The sequence below is a fragment of the Bombus impatiens genome, unplaced genomic scaffold, assembly GCF_000188095.3.
Source record: "Bombus impatiens unplaced genomic scaffold, BIMP_2.2 scf_0543, whole genome shotgun sequence".
Lineage (NCBI taxonomy): Eukaryota > Metazoa > Arthropoda > Insecta > Hymenoptera > Apidae > Bombus > Bombus impatiens.
Window position 1 is genome coordinate 2,373,354 of NT_176962.1, and position 15,173 is coordinate 2,388,526.

Below are 15,173 nucleotides of genomic sequence, written 5' to 3' on the forward strand. Positions count from 1 at the left end.
TTTGTGGAGCTTTGATGAAGATTTGGTTGCCTGGTACTTGGTGTACTTAATAAGGGAAGGATGCTTCTTTTCTGATTCTTTGATTGGAATTGATCTTTTGAAAAGTGAGTTAAGTGCGTTTGTTGAATGTAGATTAATAAATTGAGAATGCGATTTCAATGATACTTGCAATTATTAGGTAGAATACTTTGAAACAGAATAGGATGTTACATTCCGAATTGCTTTTCCTTCTTTGAATCCTTCACACCATCGTTATATCGAAAATATAACGACGCAAAATGAATTTGACAGCGCACAATTTACAAATCGTAACTTCCAATGCTTCGTATATGTAACATCAATGACATTAAATCAGTCGACATTTCACTAAATTTATGCGCTTCTATATTACAACACGAGCTCACGCGCCCTCACGCCTCAGAGGCTTTCTTCTCAACTGTGCTGATATGCAAACGCTAGCAAAGGATACCATTAAACGTCACCTCGAAACGATCTCACAGCCCCTTACATTCGGAGTCATCCGACTGATCATTGGGATTCTAATGAGAACATTAATTTTCGCGTAAATCGGAACCGGTCCCTTCGTTTTCCAGCCCTTTCGCGAGCAGCAAAGCGGGGAGACGCGGTTGCAACGGTAGAAAAGGTCGCTAGGGGCAGACCATCAGCTCGTGCCCGACCACTGGCAGCTACTTTAAATTCCGGCCGAGGCACGACGTCTTAATAAGTGCGGTTACTCCGCTGCTTTCCTCGGGGATTTTTCCGTGAGTCTGCGGTGGCGCGCATATTGCGCGCATCTAAACGAGACGAGCGGGCCTGCACGCGTATCGTTGTGCTCGCGCACGCCTGCGCTGAGCATTGTGGTCGTTGAAATGGCTTTTGTGGCCTGCCGGGCATACCAACGGTTTTCCATCAACTGAACTCTGTTAACATTGATGTCTGCGTGCATTGCGTTACCGCTGTCGTTGCCTCGCCCGAGCTTCCTCCGAGTGATTTTCTTCTTGACATTCCGACATTTGTGCCTCCAGGAATGCAACGGAGCACAATGTGACTGTACGAGTGCTACCTTCTGCTTAAAGTCGATTTTAAAACACATTTTGTAACGGACAAGCAGTAACAGTAATTTATTCGTGATAATGAACATAAATAATATATACAATACCAAAAATTTCGGTATTCTGTACTTTAGTGAGAATAATTTTTCAATAGGAATTGTGAGAAATCTGATCTTCTATAATTTTTCGTAAGGAAATGCGAGCAATTTGATATAGATAAATCAATAGATATTAATTAATAATTAACACGAGAAGACGGACAAGTATTTGTTAGGATTATATTTAGCAACGTTAATATTCAGACAATATTTTGACAACCCTTTGAATCTGATTATAACCTACTATTATAGTTAAATACCATGACTATTTGCATGATAATGCCACGTAAGAGCATTCTAAACATCTCAAGGGACATATGTGCTGGAACAGGGATCAAAGGGTTAACGTAGTGTACACACCTCGTGAGACTTTCTGTTCAACTCCATTCAAGTACGTAATTGCAAAGTACACAGACGGAACATAACTACAAACAAATCAATGTACAGATTACGCTGCATCTACTATGTTTTTATTTAAAATGTAATCATTACGAATAAATTAATTATTGAATTAGTTCTTTGATAATCTCCTTCTTCTGTATCATTTTTCTTTAAAAAAAGTTGCTCTTTAAAATTCTATTCTATTTAACTCTAAATCTTCTCTATGACTACTTAACCATCATACGCATATTCATATCGACGAAATCCTCTGCGGCTCACACCCACATCAATCTTAAAACTCCATTTACACCTTCGTGTTCTTCAGGATTCGTCCCTCGTCCCTTCACTTGAATCCAACTAATGTATCCCTGGTACACGTTGATACTTCTCGGTTCGCAAATTCCACTCAGGCTTAGTGTATTTACGACGCGAGTACACAAGCACCTACTTATATACACGTAGAGTCGAAGGAACAAGTGAACGACACGAACCAGAAAAACAGGTAGGATCGGACACGCGACCGATTCTGAAATTTGTGGATGTGTTGCAGAAATCGATTGTCGGTGTTGCGCGTAAATGGAACGCCGTGCCGCGCCGTGGATCGGGTTTCGTCAACTGGATTAACTTCAGCCACGAAACGATGCCTGATCCGGTTATAATGGCGAGCGGTGTCGGATCGAGGCTGCGATTCGCGAATAGCGTTTCTAACGTTCTTCCCTTCCCCTCCCTTCTCTTGTTTTTCAACGCCTCTCCCCTCGTCGCTAGACAACTAGAACAAGTGGAAACGCTTCGATTTACGCAAGCTGTCAAACCCAGGATACTTGTAGTCGGAGTTATTGCAAAGGTGTTTGGTTTTAATTAGCAGAGAAAATTGCGTAAAGCGATGGAATGTTTTGTAACTGGAATTGCTACTGGTATTGTGATTCGTAGGTTTCTTTTCTGATTAAGTCATTAATTTTTCAGCTATTCGTAAGTGTACTCTGGCATAACATATGGCGCTAAATGACTCAATAATGTTCAATTAGGTCTACAGGATGATCGTTCTAATACCAGAAACTTTCAAATTTTCAATGTCTTCAATGTATAAAAATATACATTGTCTACGACAATACTGAGTGTTCGGTCACTGATGACACTAGAATGTCAACTAAAATTTCTTCGTGAGTCGCTTTACCTTTGAGAAACATAAATCTAAAAATGTACCATACGTGTACACTAGACTTGTTCTTAACTAAACATGTTTAAACTTTATTTTCTTCAACATAAGACCTTTAATGGAAAAAATTTTATTTACATTTCTTACTTATTTTCCCATGTAGAATAACCTCCTACTGAATGTTTACTCATACCTAGTCAATACTTAGCCAAGTTTAAGTGTACTCGACAAATTTTCAAACTCGATTTTCTCGGAAACTAAGCGATATATGAAAGAAGTTCAGTCTACATTTTCGACTAACTTTTTCACGAAGAATCATCCCTTACCGGGTTGTACCGCCAGTTACAGAACACCCTGTATATCACTGTCTTTATTTTCCCTTCATTCTACAAACACAGATGCAAAACAGTAGATATAAAACCGCACAAATGATACATCTCCATTCGCAGTTTGCATTCCTCTGTGCGAACAAAAGCTTCCACGAGCAAAATGCATCAATCCAAAAAGCAGTCGGGACAGTGGCTGGGGCCGAATCTGTACACCGTATCGCTTCCAAGCATCGTGTACCTCCATTCGTCGACAATTAACCATTCAGTCAGCGAAGTACTCGCGATAACCCTTGGCAAGGTTTCCACGAAGGGCATCCACCGTCGTCGGTGATCTCCAGCACGTGGATGCCAGTCGTTACGCAACTTTCCGTCTCGTTCGCCGGTACAGCGTCGACGCGACCATCTGACACTGGCAAGCTCGTGCGCACCGTGAATCGGAAATAACCAGCGTGTGCTTCTCTGGCCACTAGGCATTATCTTCGTTAGGTCATCCGTCCTCGATTTTGGTGATTTGTTCGCTGGTCGAGTTCGATTTATCCGTATTCGAGAAGCGTATAATTCTACTGGTTCTTAAAGTTACGATTGAAATATGTACAGTGCTGTGAATTACAAACTCAATCCTGTTTTTAAATTTTTCATAATATTAAAACAAAAATTGAGTTATATTTGAAATATTGAATATAAAATAAAACTGAAGGTGCAACAAACAAAAATCTTCTTTTGAAGTTTGTTAATAATTAAATTTCCTCTTAAGATCGTGTCTTTGGCCATTGGTAAATATAAACTCATTGTTATTTCGTTGCGTTTTCATGAAATATTTAGTGAATTTTCCTTTGTTTTTGATTAATTTTTAGCTATACTATCCACTAACTTATTTAAATTTCGTTTTGAATCGGATTTTTTTCAATTTTTTTCTTAAGTTCAACGATACTCTCTATAGGTGACTTCTCCTGATTGTAAACTTTTTTTCGTTAGAATCCACCATAGATTCTCGATCGGATTCAAATCAGGATTCATTGTTGGTCATGATAATAAATCTTTTCGGAAATCTTGAAACCACTTGTGCGTAGTGGCGGCTGTATGAATAGGAGCATCGTCTTATTGAAAAGATTGTCTTTTTGTCTTCCATTTCAATTCAATTCAATGAAAAATGACTTTGAAAAATGAATTCAATGAAAAATTCAATGAAAGGTCATAATTCGCCACGTAACATCTCCTGATATCCTATAACGTTCAATTTATCCTTTACGAAAACACTTTTATTTAACATGCCAAAGCATGATCAGTTCCTTCGAAATATTAAATAAATAAAACAAAAAGTGTATTTGAGCGTACAATTATTCGCAGCACTGAATATGCAAAGACATCTTACTTTTCCTGAACGTCTAAAAAATATTTTTCATGTTCTATTGTATATTCAGAAGATCGATCTTCGATGTATTGATTTATTATATCCTTGAATAATTCTATTAATAACTCTATTTGAAAAATGATGGTCCCATTCTTTTCGAAAATTATCTTGATAAACATGAATATTTACAGTTTAGAACATTAGTGTGAGTTCACACCATGTCGATAAATTTCCACGGTGAGAAACATCGCAGCACACCTATTGCAAATTATGTTCATCGCACTTAATAAAGCTATCCTAGCCTATAGAAAAAGCAAGACTGGTAAACTCAACGTATATTGGGAAACCGACAACGGATGGACACGATGTAGACAAGGAACATCGTGCTTTCGTCCGAGTTCTCTGGAGCTCGTCTCAAAGCGAGAGTATCGCCCGGGGCGCTGCCGGATACTCGAGCAGCGTTATAGTAGGCTAACTACGATAGAAAGTAGGTCCCTCCTCGGCTCTTTTACTCAAATCAAAACTAACTATTCCCTGATGTATCACGTCCAATCGTTGAGTTACGAGAATGTATTATACATGGTACAGACGTTAAGCAATTTTTTTTCCTATTTTATGGTTCATTTTCTGAGATGGTATATCAATATTTAATGATGTTTTCCAATTTTTCAATTCCTAACACTACGCTAGATATAAAAGACTTGTTAGAATGAGAAATTCATAGCTTTCTGCGACCCATAAAACCGTGCAATGAAATTATTAAGAATTTGTTAGCCAGACACATGCAGTGAAATAGGTAGTCAATGATCAGACAAGTATTACGCGACACTTTTCACGAAAACGAAGCTTCCAACGCAATTTGATTATTCCTGATTTGGTCTTATTTCGAGTCAGACAATCTTTTTCATCCTATTTGTATCATACATTAAGATTCATCCTGTATATCTGTACTACATTTACAAGAAAAGGTTAAAAGGACCGGACGCGGTGAGCGAGTACGCAGCCGCGGTTCGATTAAATCGCGCTCGAGAATAGGATGTCTAATGAGGGTTTGCGTAACGCGAGAATGGTCTCTAGAACTGCACCCCGTTACGGTAGCACTGCGGAACGCCAACTATAACGTGGACTGACGGCACTGCGTTTCTTGCCGCCGTGCCGTTCGCAACTTCACCGATTCGGAAGACGTTGCCTCCTTTCCTGACAGTTACGCTTTGCGCGTAACGAGCGCGGGCGCCTGCTATCCTTGCGTTCAATGGACGCTCGTTTCTTGACGTTTTCGGAACCGGGTATACGAATTTATGTTTTGCTCTTAAACGAGCGCCGTCTGTAACGAGAAACTGGTGAATTAAAAGGGAAACGTTCTTTGTCGAGTATTTCGTGCTTAGAATCGCTATTAATTTGACACCTTCGTTGCGAAAGCTTTATGAAAGATTTCCGCAACGTCGGTATATTCCTTGGGTTTTTATATTTTGTAGATATATACTTGCTTGGATCTGAATTTTGAGATAACGATCGATCGTTGATACTATGACAGATAAAGAAACTTCGTGTCTTTTTTACTTGGTGACAATTAAACTCCGAAGGAAATTAAATTTATATCATTACCCAATATTTCAAGAAACCTGAAATTCCTCGATCCAAATCAATCCTACCCAAGAACGTACAATTAATACCGCAAAAGGTTAATTTCTCGTACTGCACAACGTCAACTATCATGACACACCACTTCCATATTTAGATGTGTTTCGTAACAAGAGCTCTATTTTCCTTTCGTTAATAACGAATACCGATCCCTGTTCCAATATAATATCATGGTCATTTCGATCGAATTAATGAAATTAGTCGCGTATTCATTCCGATCGCGGTGGTCAGAACTAACAGGTATTATTAAATGGAAATAAACAATTCTTTTTATTATACGGTTCACGATTGCGATTAACGCTTTCGTTACAATGTGAACGAAAGTGGCAGGTATAATTTCTGCTTTGTTATAATTATTTATCTGGTACATTGCAAAAGGACATTTTTGTTTAAAATAATATTTTCTAAGCGAAGGTTATTGCAAACATTTCTAAAATCATTTCTTCTGTTTTCTAAAATGTTTTTGTGATAATGTTAAATGATCGAGTGAGTGAAGAAACGAAGATCGGTCAAAAATAAATATATTGATATTCTTCCGAAAAGTTGCGAATCGGCGGTGTAGTTCAACATTTCGAGAATTTGTATGAATTCCTATTTATCTCTCATATCAATTTGATACCGACCAAGAAACAACTTAAGATCGGAAACTAATTGTAAATGGTGGATGATGGTTCATTATTTAGTTCAACTCTTAAACTCTACAATCGCGTATAAAAAATTATTACACGACACCGTTAATTTCTCAGGGGGAAGCAGCGAATATGACGCGTTACATAAACGATTTTTTCGTTCCGGGGGATGCGGGCCGCGACTACAATAAGATATATTGAAACGTGATACGCCGTATCGTAAATATTCCGGGTGTGATTTAAGCGGAGAGCCGGAGAAAGAAGGAGAAAGAGAGAGAGGATCCGCGCCGTACGTCACAACCATTTGTCTCCGGCGTCTCCAGGTATACACGAGCTTTCTATCTTGATTTCTATGCTCTCCCGGACAACGAGCCGCGGCACTCTTACAACGAAACACGCCTCGTCGTGCCGCTCCACCCAGAAAAGGCCGCTTTGCGTGTCACGAAGTCGCGGGGTAATTTAATACGCGTGTAAATCTTCCCCCGGTCACGGCCAGCCGCGTTCTTTACATCGGGGGAAAAATATATCGCTATCGTTCCGAATCGGAAGAGCCGCTACTTTCCCAGACCAGCAGTTCTCTGATTCTTCTTCAAACGCTCCCTGTTCGCGAATATGTCTGGTGAATAACTAACTCTTTGACAATTTTGGATTTTCACTAACGAAATGGAACTTCAATAGATAACTGTGAGATCCTTTGTTTATGCAAAAATATACGGATAACGTACAGCCAAATTGTTCATAAGGGGTGAAATTCAGACTCGATCAAGCGAATTCGAGTAACTTGATTTTAAGTTTGTGTTCGTACAAATCGAGTTATCTGATTTGAAACAGATTATACTCAAGTTTTCTTCGAATGGATGTATTGTCCGATACGAAATGAAGAAGATGGTACAAGAAAAGAAAGTGTGGGCCTAGAAATAAGATCCCGTTACCTAGCAATCGTTGTTTCTTTCAATTCAAAGAACAGGAGACTTTCGAAACTCGCAGGGATCTTTCGAGCCGTGTAAAATACCACTATTAGATTTTGTATCTGTTCTGTCAGTGTAGGAACAAAAATATAAAGGAAATGATAGGTATTTACGGGGGTGTAAAGCGACTGATATTTCATCCGGCAGAGAAAGTATCAAACTGATTTTCGCTGTTTCACGTTAACCATAGACTTTCGAAAGTGACATGCAGTATCTAACGATGCGAATTATAATAAAATATGTGCTGTTCGAAAGTTCTGATTTATAGCTTGTCTGACAGTAAACTAATTTTCAAAGATCAAGATCTTAATGTTACTTCGTCGATGCGTGATATTTACACTTATTTTATCAATATAAAAGAATCAAACTGGGAATAAATAAGGAAATTGTCCGACGTAAAATAAAGTTACAAAGAAATACATTCTGTCCCTCAGTCCTTTGAGCGTTGTTAACATGCTTGCTGTATCGAGTACGAGCAAATATAAATAAAACGATATACCAAAAGATCAATACATTTTACCTCGCTTCCTATTTGAATTTTCCGTAACGTGATAATATTATCTCGTACGGTTTTACAACCATCGATATCTTGTCTGTATCTAATCAGAAATCGTATTGACCACGCCTTATTAAACACGTGGAAATATTTCACTCACTCCAAATTTAACATAGTCGACATACGTCACCTTATATTTGAAACTATATCGTATATTCTAGTTAAAAAAAAAGAAAGAAAATAGCGATTATCTACGACATTAACGACATAAATTATTAATTTATTAATTTATGTCATTCGTACCGTATAATCAAACCAAGCAATTCGTGCCAGTTACGTTATATCCATGATATTTATGTCAATTGGACTAAAGTTGTGTTTCTCAATGCAAAATACCGAGCCAAGTGCAAATGAATGTCCAGGTAAAGCATACTCGATGCCAAACGTGTTAAACACCGTTTCGCGACGATGATGATGCCAAAGACGCGACTTCCATAGTAGCGCATACACGCGCAGCGTAACGTATGCATAGAGAACGATAGGGCTATCCTTGCTTGAGCAGTGCCTCCTAGAAAACAAACACGCGATCCTCGTTTATATACACACCCGGGTTCGAGGCCGGCCGAGCCACATCAAATATCCATACAAAAAGTAGGCAGGCACTGTTTAAACGTCCACAAAGCAAACTAAATAATGTTAAATAGCGGGGCGTCGCGGCCTCTGCTCACCGTGTTTGTTATAACATTTACTTTGCTGCGCCACTGTTAGCCGGCTTTACGGCCCGACCGTAGAAATGTGTCTGCCAGATATCCTTCGCACTCTCTTACGACTCCTCGACAGTGAAATAACTCTGCGCGCCGGAAGGCTGGCCTTCCACAGGACGCGGTGTCTACGAGTCCTTCCTGTTCTCGCCGTTTTTCCGCCGTTTCGTCCACAAAGAACGCGTTGTCATTCGCGTTCAGGCGGTTTATTACCTTTCGACGAAGGAAGTTCGATGAGCAATGTTTGGTTTGATAACATCGATTCCGGTGATCGCCGCTTCGAGCGATGGAGTGGAACTTTTATTATTGCAATATATATATATATTTTCTTTTTTTTTATGAATACACTGTGATTTGAAGGTTTTGTCGTTCGAACGTTGTACGTGCATTACTAGAAATTTTTTGTTACTAATTTCTAACTTCTTAGGTCGTACGAAATGCGTAGTGGTTCCAAACTTTTATCCAATAATCCATCTATATAGGCATATGATTTATTTTAAATCTATGAGCCGAATCGTTTACATAATCGTACCACAGGTACGTCTAATGTCGCCAAGACGGAAACGCGTTATGCTAACTATTGCAATTAAATACGAAATAACTGTAGTACTTGAGAATGCAGCTTCATTAGTGAAGAAATACGGTATAGGCAAGTCAACAATTACAGATATTAAATAGCGGAAACACAGTGTTGAAAACTACTTACGACTTAGAGAATGGTTTCGGTCTCGTAAACTTTCTACAATTGATAATGAGATCGTATAGTGTATCGTGTGCTCGTTAAATAATGAAGCAAAGTAACGATGTTTCTGATATGATACTTTCTGTCTCATTTAATTAAGAGAAACAAATCGAACTTGTAACACGTTACGCGACTCAGGCTGCATATTTGCAATTTAATTTCTTAAATTTAAATCGTAAAAAATCTCACGGCAATCTTTCTATTTTCCCGCATTATAAGACGCAATTATCAAAAAACGATTATTTATCAAATTTATTAATAGTTCCATTGCAATCTTTCTGATTTTCATCAAAACAAAATTGCCAAGCCGCAAGGCTTAAAAGTCTTGATTCAACAACAATATTAGCAAAGGTACACGAAAACAAGAAACTGTTGGCAATTCGAATAGGAATCCACCTTCCCATTACCGTATCCGCGAACACGGCGCACAGTTGCGAAACGCGATCGCACGTGTGTACGCTTAAGGTTTGTCCCGCGTCTGTCGCTTGTACAGGTGCGTGTTGCGAGTACTTACGTTTACTTTTACGAAAGCGTGTGGCTGAGTCTGAACGAACGTGGCCGGTTCGTTTGCGCTGGGGCTCGTCCCTCGACGACGAGCTGAGTTTCCATAATTTATCGGCCGAAGAAATCGGAAGTTACAATTGTAGCGATGCTGGACGCGCGACGTCTTGCCCGCGAGCTCGATTCTGCTCGGCATCGGCGCGCTCGCTACGTCGGGGCCGGGTTTCTCGAAGATCGAGCCTTATAAGCACGTTATCACGAGATGTAGGAAGCCAGTGGAAGCAAAGAAACGTATAAGGCCGTGGCGAGTCCACGGTGATGCAATGTTCGCCTCGTTGCATGTGAATCCCCGTGTATACGAGCGGCGATGCCGGCGTTCGAGGGAACACGTTTCGCGCGACAGAACGACCTAAAACTTTTTCTCACTCTCGCCTTCTCTCTTTCTCTCATTGCGTTCGGAATGCTATTCAAGCGACAGAGATCGTGTTGCATTTGTTGGTCGTGGCTGTTCGTAGTGCCGTGATACTGGCCGCGTGAAGTTATTTGACGCTTCCTTAATGAACGGCGTAAATCATATAAATCACGGGAAACGCGCGAATCAATTACGGCTTTTTTCCACGGTACACCCGATTTAATGAACCCTTTCTGGCCTGGCTGTCGCATAAGTTCTCAGTCGATATATCATTTCCATGTAATTAATGCGCTAAACTTCTCTATCCAACCGATACGAGAAAAAGAAATGAGCGCGGGAAGTCGAACGCGTGGATTGCCTCTAAGGACATTCCTCGCGAGGACGATGATCGTGTGCGCTGTTTTACGAGGATGTACGATGTTGCTTGTAATTAATAGAAAGATAGGGCTTTTTGCATTTTACCTCGGCTTTATTGTAGAATATGAGTAATGATCCGTGGCTTTTCTCGATATCATATGTTCATTGAAATAAACACTTCTCTTATTACATCTTTCGTTGCAACTCTACGTATATCAAATACAACCTATTCAGGTAGCATTTATTCGTTTCGGAAGCCAATCGAACAGTTACAAATAGTAGAACTTATAATGCTGTGCTATGAAACCTGAAATATGAGAGCTACTTTAATTGTAGTACATTTGTACATTATCTCAAACAATTGATCGTTCAAACAAACAATCCAAAAGTATTCGGTAGAACAGTAGAACAGTAACTCGATAAACAACCGATTCAAACTCGAACGTCGATCCATCGGCGCTCCAATTGACCACTTCTATTCTCGTTTCTATTTTTATCCATATTTCCAAAACAAAAACCCATGCCACCCATAACCCAGAAACGACTACTTAAGAAACATCCAGAACTCGTCTCCACAACGAAAACGGATTTTAAATCTGTCACGAGACAAGAGAAGCGTCATCTGGAAGATGCCAGGCCCGATTAGAGGAATTCGTTTGAAACTTTCGTCTCGATGGGATAAGTTCCCTGCGTGGAACGAAGAATCTTCCTTCGTCACATGATGCACGAGGGAAAGACGGAAGTGCTGGTGGCACACATGGGCGCGAAGAAAAGAAAGAGGAAGAAACAGCGAGGAAGAGGGTGCGTGGAGTGCATCACTCGTCGGCCGAATAGATGGCACATTTCGGGCTGATGGCCGCCCCTGTTCCAGGAGCACCGCGTTACAAAGCTGTGTAAAAATGTATGGGGTAAAGACAGCCGTGGAAGGAATATCAATCAATCGTCGCCCCTTTACAAGCATCGCTGCTGGCTGCCGCGGAACGTAAACTGGCCGGTTTAAGAGAATTGTTGTACCAGTAGGATGTAACCACATGGCCGCGTGCGTGCACGCTCCAGCTGCACTCCGTGTTTCGCCTTTTCAAGTGCTACGGAGGAAAATAGGAAAGCATACTGGCACTTTCTATGGTCACTCGAATATTACTGTCAGCCAACAATGCCAACTGCTTCATCGAAACGGTTTTTCGCGTGATTATACTGATGTACGTATACTCATACAGTGTCTTTTGATTTCTCAGAGTACTAAGATAACAGGCTTAGTATATAAGTGTGATAGAAACAGTTTGTTTAAATTAAAATATAGAAATGTCAATCTAAAGTATTATATATTAGTGCACATTGGATATAAAGTTAACTTATTTATATATTTTACCTATTTCTTTTCTACATTTTTTCATTTGTAAATTTATTCGTCTCAATTTCCTGTTTCACACAGCGTTTTTCATCATCTGCATATTCCTTTGATAAACGATAAAGTGAGCAAGAGTAGAAGTAGAACGTGTTGCCTCGCGTTTACATTGCTAATTTCCACGAGTTTAAATTCATTCCTTGCTATAATCCTCTCCTCTTCCTTTATTCTCTCTTTTCTTTCATCGAATTTTGTTCTGGCAAACGTCACAATTGGACGAGAGCCACGTAAGACAAATTTTCGTGCGTATGTACACGCGCGTGTATATTTGCAATGAAACTCGGCTTCTTCGTGGAATCCCGTAAGAGTCGCTTCGGTTTCAAAGGTGAATAACGGGAAGTCGTAACGCGCGTGTTATTTCGTTATCGTTTATTGGTTTGGCCGTTCGATACAGTTTCCCCGGAATTAACGAGAATTCGTTGACGATCGCGATACAAGAGTCTTATTTTACGATAATTGCAATCTCTTACTCCTTCTTTTTATCTTCCACCCTCTTCATTGACTCCACTTCAATTTCTCTGACGTGTACTGAGAAAATATCCGAAGTAAAATACAAATCTTTGATTAGATTCCATTTTTTTAATTACCTATATTAACAAAAATATTGCGTTATCATCCGTAATCTAACGATGACCTATTGTGTGATACATTCGATTCTTACAATTAGAAATAAAATGTTCTCGTTGCCCGTTCCCCTTCCGACTTTTCATTATATGCACCAGCGAAATATTGTGGCCACGGTGCTCCTTTTTCCCTTGCATTAGTTTATTACCAGTCGGGGAAATTATCTAAATTACAGCTGGAATTTATACGAACGCCACGCGTTGCGAACCGCAAGATGAGAAAAATGAACGACAGAAAGAACGTTGGACTGTGTCATTTCTTTGCTCTGCTGTGGAACTAGCCTCGAACGGAATCTCGGAAAAGCGAATCGCCTCGTCGTTACTAGGATTAATAAACCGGACAGGCCGAACGAGATGAATTGCGTAAGATTAATAGCCGAGCCGTAACTGGACTACCGATTGGCAATCTGGTTCGACGTTATCTTAAATAGTTACTGAAAAGTTAGTGGAAAAGGGGCAAGAAACGAGATTAAAATGTAAGATCTGTTGATTTCTTCTCTGTTGAGTAAATCGTACGTAAAGAGCGTTATTTGGAAAATATAAAAGTTAATCGAGTAGCAAAATTGAATTTTAAAGTGTTCGTTCGAGTGGATGCATCATGGTTGAGAAATGTGTATCATTACTGGTGTATTAGGTTCTGCGTGTCTGGGTTTCGAGACTGGATGTGGGCGAGTGTCGATGGCGAAAATTAGCCTTGGAAACTTTCTCTGCATAGATGAAAAAAGTGGTTGCTTGACATTCGTACTTTCGACTAGAGAAAATTCATCAATCAAGATGAAATAGTTTAGTTTTTAGGACAGGTAAATGCTATGACACGTATAACAGTTGCAGTATCAGTGCATGACAGTAATAAAATTTAGTGCCTACTGAAATTATCTTAATGTTCCCATCTTACATATTTCTTTTGAATTTAAACGTTATGTTCCATTGTTCAACGAAGAAGATTCGTCGAGCAAATCCACCATTGGTATGTTAGCAAAAACGAATCGTAGTTGGACAGAAGGAAGTAGATAATTAGTCATCGAGACATTTGATGACGTTCTATTACGTTTAACAAATGCGGAAGATAAGGATAGAAGAAAAGTCGGCAGAGATATGACGTACAGTTGATCGATTAATCCAATCAGCTGCATTCGGTTTCGCGTCTAATGAATCAACATTACATTTTAGTGATTACGGAAAATCCTCATTACGTTTGTTCAAGTATAACTTTAGAATAATGAATGTAAAAATTCTTCAGACCTTCCTAATGCGGAACTAGCGAACAAAAGCGGTATAAAAAGAAAAATGAAATACTATGGTTAGTGCGGTTAATTGTCTGCTACTACCCATGTCTAATCCATAATATGCATTTTCCTTGCAAACATTGATGTAAAATCTCCCTGAAAAAAAATGTAAATTTAACAGTTTATTTTATGACAGAGTACAAATTAATGATCATTGCCGTTATAACTTTGCAATTAGGCATAGGGCTGGGAAATGAGGATTGTCTATCTCAATTAAAAACGACAAGGAAAAATTCAACATTTCAGAATGAGATATTAATGACAATCCATAAATATTAATGACAATGCAACGCTAAGATTAGAGTACTCTCGGAGCTTATTGTAATACCAGCTGCGATATTAATGAAATGTCAAAATCCAGGCTTTCTCCGTTCATAGTACCATCCATTATAAGCTTGGAACTGCTTTAACGCTTATTAAGATAGCAAATACTCCGGTATTATCGTGATTCTTAGTGATCTATGATCTATAAATTAAACAAGACTATCTAATGAATAGAAAGTTTTAAAACTGTTGTAATATACATACACAGATATAGAGAATATACTGTATTCTGAGAATATCCTGTACTCATTGGGAGAATAGCAAACCAAGTCACAGATCCCCAAAAATTCACATCGAAAACCATAAAAGACTTAATCTCCTTTGAATATGGGAGAGCTGTAAACAAATTCCTTTCATCGACTGCCGCACATAAGAAATCGGCGTCGATAAGTTGAAACTCTCGAGACGGACGGGACGCAGCGTATCATTCTAATAGTTTAATCGCACGGAGCTGCATTCCTAATGGCGAACCTGACGTCGCACCACGGCGCCACCGTAAAATAAGCGTGCACCAGACGCACGTGGAAAATAGTTGAAAGAAAAATTTCGCACGTAATAAACCAACCTGTATTAGGTGGCCATACGCGTGCAAGAACAGCGCAGACATCGACGCGGTCCAGTCCGGATTGGTGGCTAGATGACGAGGAAAAACGAGCGTGGC

General features: G+C 39.5%; 1 protein-coding gene across 1 annotated transcript in view; it reads right to left on the bottom strand.

Annotated features, from left to right (window-relative positions):
* LOC100741472 (transcription factor SOX-6) overlaps positions 1 to 15,173 on the bottom strand; it is a 337,675-nt gene that overhangs the window by 259,104 nt on the left and 63,398 nt on the right. The window lies entirely within an intron of this gene.